Source organism: Atta cephalotes (assembly GCF_000143395.1).
Source record: "Atta cephalotes unplaced genomic scaffold scaffold00074, whole genome shotgun sequence".
In the NCBI taxonomy this organism is placed as follows: Eukaryota; Metazoa; Arthropoda; class Insecta; order Hymenoptera; family Formicidae; genus Atta; species Atta cephalotes.
Genome location: NW_012130138.1, coordinates 916,212 through 923,093, shown reverse-complemented (window position 1 = coordinate 923,093; position 6,882 = coordinate 916,212). Strand labels below are relative to the sequence as shown.

The following is a 6,882-nucleotide window of genomic DNA, read 5'->3' as shown; positions in this document are numbered from 1 at the left end:
CTCTCTTCTTCTTCTTTCTTCTTTCTTTCTCTCTCCTCCTCTCTCTCTCTCTCTCTCTCTCTCCGTGTTGAATTCAAGTCATCTATTAATAATAAACTATTTCCAGATGCGTCTTGTGCCACCATCAAGGAACACACTCTCTTTCTATCTAATTTCGCCTAAGCGCTTTGATCTCACCAGTGATCACCTGTGCATCAGATAAAGCGCAAAAAGAAACCAATTATAACTCGAAATCAATTATAACTCGAGGACGTTTGATTTCATATTAGTCACATCAATCAATGCATTTTTAATCCCTTAGAATGTGAATAAATGCTTATCTTGAATGTATCGAAAATTAAACTCGATGGTATTATGTCGATTTTAATTATCTGGTTGCAAAAAGAAGAAATAATTGAATCTGTGTATCAGCGTCGCTAATTACATGATAGGGGGATGAAACTTATTGTTATACACCATAAAGAACAAAAGTTTAGTACAACGTTGCTGGAATGATCTGTGCTGTATGAGATGAGTCGTAAGATTATCCGGTGTATTCTTCTAAAGAAAGTCACCCTTTTTAAGATCATACTTTTAAGATTCTAATTATACATTTATCAAAATTATACTAATAAGAATTGTCAATAAGAATATTATGTTCTAGAAATTTTATTTTATTAAATTCTTCCATCGTTTTTTTAAAAATGTTCATTGTATACTCTTTTCTCGTGATTAGCAAAAAAAAGCAATTTTGCGATTGTAAGATTTTTTATAAATATGATTGGTTTATACATTTAGATTCAGTGAGGAACTAAGAGCAAAATCAATCATATTAGAATTTTACAATTACAATTGCAAAACTGCTTTTTCTGCTGAACACAACCATACATTCGGATATGGTAATCCTAGCGGATCGCAGGGTGTCATCGGTCGACCGTTCGATCGATTGGCTGACTGTCGCGATCGCATTTCGCGCGATCGCATCGATTAGACGGTAACGGCGTCAAAAGGGCGAGGTAAATATTTATCGCGAGAGAGGGACGATTTGAGGAGGGGCGGGAAGAGGAGAGGTCGCGAGATGGACGGAGGCCTCCGAGACGTGCCGGACAAGACAGGATACGGAGAAGGCTATAATACAGTTTTGCCGCGAGCGAACGCGGCGAGAGAGCGACTCGTCGGCCAACCGGCGTCGGTCGGTTTTGCTTGGACTCTCTCGGCGCGGTTTGCCGGATGATACCGGCGGGAAAAAGGAAGAAAGAATGAGAGGGTAGGAGACGGTGGAGGACTACGGCGAAGAGACGTTGGAGCGGAGGAACGAATGAACGAACGAACAAACGGACGGACGGATGGACGAACGGTGGAACCTTGGTCGTGTTACGGCGCGGGGAAAAGGAGGAAACGGCCGGTGCGTTTGATCTCAGCCGCGGGCGCCGACAAAGCGAACGTTCGTCCACTCTCCTACAACGGCGGACCGTCCCTTGGGTTCTTGCGCGCGCGAGAATCGCATCCATGTGTTGACCGAGAAAGAGAGGAAAGCTAAACGAACGGCAGAGATAGATAGATAAATAGAGAGAGGGAAGTTGAACGAGCGAATAGTAAGCGAGAGCAAGAAAGACGCGAAGCGGAAAGAAGAGAGAAAGAGCGAGCGGTGCGGCAAAGGACCGCGCAAAGAGCGAGAAGGATAGAAGGAATCGGGGTGGCTGAAGTGAAAGAGAGAGAAGTCGATGAAAAGGAGGAAGATCGTATCCCGGTGATGGAAAGAGGGTTCGAGGGGGCACGAGGGATCCGTTCCACGATTCATCGTGTTGTTGCGCTCGCTCTAGCATGGCGTTTCGCCACGCCACTCCCTCGTGGTATCCACACACACACACACCACACACACGCACACACGTGTGCATGCACGCGCGCATCATCGGGTTTGCTATTAATAAATAATGCTCTCTGTAGTCCGCATTACAACTAAGATTCCTTCCCACACTATCATCATAGTTGTGTTGTCGTCGTCGCGGGGATGTATTCTCGATTTCGAATACTCGACCGCTCGTGAACTCCGTTCTCTCCTTCTTTCCCATTCTGTCCCATTCTGTCCCCGATCGACACGATGGACATGCGGTCTGTCGGTCTTGTGACATCGCGGAGGGACGCATTGATGTTCACGGCCTCTTTTCGCCATGTGTTGGATCTATACGTGTGAGCGCGTTTCGTGGGATCGCCACGAAGGAGAAACGCGTCAATTATTTCGAGAAAAAGTTGCACCGGAGAAAACAGAGAGATAAAGCGAGAGAAACGAATTCTCCGAGATTCAGCAATAATGACATCTATGACCTGATGAGAACTTCCTTCTTTTCACGATATTACTGTGAATTCATGACATGTTGACTCGTCGTTAATAATATCGAGTAATTGCACATTAAATGATGTAATGCATTTTAATATATTTGCGTACGCATTAAAATTGCATTATCGCGTCCTCTATTCTCTACCTATTTTCTCATAAAATCGTTATTTGAAAAATATCGCAGAAAACTGATAAATTCAAGTAATAAAAACAAATGACATTCAAGTAACTAATAAACAAACAAATGATACTCAAGTAATAAAAATGATGATTGTCAAAACTGATCAAATATTCAATCTTTGTATATTCTCTATTCAATATTAGAAGACTTCTCTTTAATTGAACTTCTTGCACTTTATTTTTTTCTTTTTTATTCTACATTGAAGAGAAAATTTCATTTCAGCATTTTCAATTTTTCAAACTGGAGTGTATGAAACTTAGATTTTACTATACTAATAATTGATAGTAGTGTCCGTTTAATTATCGCCTAGATAGAGCGTCGCGTAATTATACGCATTTAATTTGTGGACGCAAAAATAATCGAATTACAAAATTCCCCGACGATCGATAACCCGACGATAGCCAAATAACGTGAAACATTAATGATAAGGGAATGCCTTTGAAGTCTCCGGTTTCCGCGCCCAATAAACCGACAAAAGCAACCGCAGCGTATTATAAATTATGGTATTCATTAGGAAGGCAATAGTTGCGCGCGGCGCAATAAGAGAGGCATTAAGCCCAAGAGCCCGCTGTATATATGTCGTGGTACGTATCAAAACAAAAAAGAAAGGGGAAGAAAAAAAATTAGAGAAACGTGGAATTAACGCGAATGATTCAAGCGCGGCTTCCTCGAAAGTAATCGGGATCGGCGATAGCGCGGCGAAAAGTCCAAGAGGCATATTCCTTTACGACGACACCGAGACATCGTGGTGCTCGATCGACCACACTCCACGACTCCACGAAGAGTGTTTTCGTTCATTGAGGACCTTGTGTTCGTTTTATTCCGGTCGCGGAACACGACTGTGGTCGATTGGACCGTTGCCCGGTTGAAGAAGAAAAATAGAACGGCGAGAGAAAAAAAGGCGAACGATATTCGTGGAAGATTTTTCTAAAAGCGATGGCGATAAAAACACAGAACTCTCGGAATTATCGAGCGCTTTAATGTGAAGAGGAGGGGATGGGGGGTGCGTGTTCGCTGTAAAACGCCAACTGATTCATCACCTTTGGCACGTATATTGATTAAAGAAATGAAATATACCGATAGATAAATAAGAATTTTCGAAAGTTGATATTTTTGAAATGTGTTAAATTATTTATTTTAGAAAAATTTTGTAGTTTATAGATATAATTAGACTTGATAAACGATTTTAAAAGATTGAACATTTGACTTTTAAACTGATAAAATTTGTTAAATTCAATGAAAATACGTGTAAATAATTGAATTTCTTTTCCATAATACGTTTAATTTTTTCTCCGCGTCAAAGAACATTGTTTGTGACTCGTTACGATAATTCTAGTGGTTCCATCTGACGGTTGGATTTGTAATCCGATATGCCGACATGCAGGTTGAATGTTTATGCGTAAAAAAATATAATTTAAAAAAAAAATATATGAAATTTTTTTATTGTGTCAATTAGAAAGAAAATATATAATAATTTTATAAAATTAATTTTTAATTCAATAATGGAAATATGTTATTTATTTGAAGATGTGTCTTTGCAAAAAATTCATTGAATTATACTTGAACATATAGTACAAATATGACGAAATTATAATTTCCTTAAGATTAACAACGTTTTTATTAAAATCATTATGCGTTACTAATGACAAAGACTTATGTATAAGGAAACTTTGGATGTATTGTGGAGCACAAAAAATTTTAGATCCAATATTTTTTTATTAAATCATAAAACATTATTTTGAAATTACTTACTAAAATCCACAATTCCATTGAATACGCAAACATTGGCTGTGTTCAATAAAAAAAAGCAGCTTTACAACTGTTGTCAAATTCTTGAATTAATCTATACAATTTGTTTAAATTCAATGAGGAATTAACTCAGACAGCACAGAATATTTATGATAAATATTTATTAATATTCATTTTTTTAAATGTTATATAGATATTTTATATAAAGTTTTATTCGAAATATTATTAAAATACATAGACTAAACATTTTACGTAATATTTATCATAAATATAAATAAATATTTCTAATAAATATTTTTTACTTGAATTGTAATGTTCATTAAGTATTTTCGTAGCACTACAACATTTATAATAAATATTTCGTAATATTTATAATAAATGTTTATGATCTGCGCACTCTAAGACCACAAAAATTTTTATAAAATATTTAAATTAAATTTTATAAATATTTTATAAATATTGCATCTGTCTGAGAAGGACAAGATTAATATTAAAGAATTTTACAACAATTGCAAAGTTACTTTTTCTACTGAACGCAGTCATTGAATACACGAAGCGAGGAAATAATTTGTTTTATAGAGCTGGAAAAAAGACTGTAACCAGTGCGACATTTATTGACCTTTATACTGGATGTATATACGTACATATGCGATGGCGGCATGGCGATGAACCGTGACATAAATTACAATAATTCCGCGTCGGCCGCCGGCTCACGGCGTCCTGTAATTCGTTGCTTAATGATAGCGGCAGCCGTCGAAGCGATTCGCGTAATTTCGCGATACCGGTTTGTTCAAAACTCTAAACCGGTATTACGACGACGAATTGCCTTGAGAATGAAATAGAGAGGGAGAAGGAAGAAAAGAAGATCCTAATCGATTTTAATAATACAAATCGCTTTTTGCGTATTATTCGTACAAATTGTATGTAATGCGTCATATTTGCCGACGTCATTTATGAATCAAAATCTCCATTTCACCTATAGTTGATTGTGTCAATAGAATTCAATTGGTCACCGGATGAGCGGAGGTTGCGTGTCAATAAATCGCTATATAAGGAAACGACGCTGCGATGACGACTTATTAGCTAAGTGCAGTTTTTCCTCGTCGACCGGCTTCTGGCTTCTGGCTCTTCTTCAGATACTATTAGCAATATTATTGTCTTTAAGTGAAGTTACGATCAATCTACGGATTTAAAAGACTGTTTATCGATTAAATTGTGTAATTAAAAATATTGTATATTTTTCAATTTTTCTTCTTGATGCAAATTAAAAAATTTTTTAAAGTTTATACATTTGTGAAGTTTATGTTAAAGGTGTAGTTTACATAATTCATAATTTGTGCAAAATTTATCCATTATCTACGTGATAATATTTTTCGCAATAAATTCTTTTTCAATGTTTCAATGTTACTTGTTGGCAATATTATTAAATTGATGATCAATTTAATTTGTGACATTATTATTTTCAGTTAATGATTGCATTTCAAAACTGACCGTAAACGGAACGAAATTTGTATAACTAAAAAGTTTATATATAATTTATTTATATATAATTTATATATAATTATTATTAAACATCAAAAGCTAAGTTTTAATTATATTGGTCATTTCTTTATTTATTTGATTTATTATCCTTTAAACAATAGAAAATGAAGATACTATTGGTCGCTATTGCATTGCTCGTAGTCATCGAAATTGAAGCTCATCCGGGATGGTCGACTTATCCTGGCTTTCAAAATCAAAGAGGAAACAATCCTGACCACGGATGGAGATATCCACAACGAATTGAGCAACAAAACAATAAACTTATTACTGACATCGAATGGGTATGCCAAAATCCAAGGACAAATGACATAGTACGTACTTATACAAGAATCGCAACAATTTTGAAATCCTCAAATATAAATATTTTTGTAAAGAATCAATCTTTTATGTATCGAAAAACTTTTCGAATAATTATAATCATATATGTATATACCAGTAATAATTTCCCAAGATTAAAAAAATTTTTTCGTACAAATTTTAGTCGTCCAAAAATTAAAGAGCGAAAAAATAGTCGACTGAATTTATTCAATTCGTTTCGGTAAATATCTCATTTGAGAATCGACCTTCGAAATATTTTAAAGTTAAAAAGAACATCGCGACATAAAAATTACAAATGCTGTATAAATATTGGTATATTAATATATTTTTATAAAATGCAAATATATAAGTTACATTTCGTGTTTTGTAGATGATTATTGCCTCCGACAACACACGACATACACCGCAAAATTCTGATAGAGAATCATGGTGGCAGTGGCATAATGTTCCACCAGGGCATCATCATCAACATGGAAATCATTGGAACAAACCAATCATTATCATCCAAGAAACTCCAAACACTGATAACAATTATACACCACTTCCGACAATACCGAAAACTCCTGATAACGTTGAGGAACAAACGAATTCTCCGTCTTATCATGGTGGAGAAGGTTCTATCGATATTAGAGTCGGGCCAACAGAATAATAATCTATTTTTATACTTTTTTAATTTAATTAAATTGACGTATATATAATGTATACTCTATACATTTATATATATATATATATATATATATATATATATATATATACTACACACACACACACTATA

The 6,882-nt window shown here is 35.4% G+C and overlaps 1 pseudogene; it reads left to right on the top strand.

Annotated features, from left to right (window-relative positions):
- LOC105624220 overlaps window positions 1-6,756 on the top strand; it is an 11,773-nt pseudogene extending 5,017 nt beyond the window's left edge.
- Window positions 6,757-6,882: the final 126 nt, after the last annotated feature.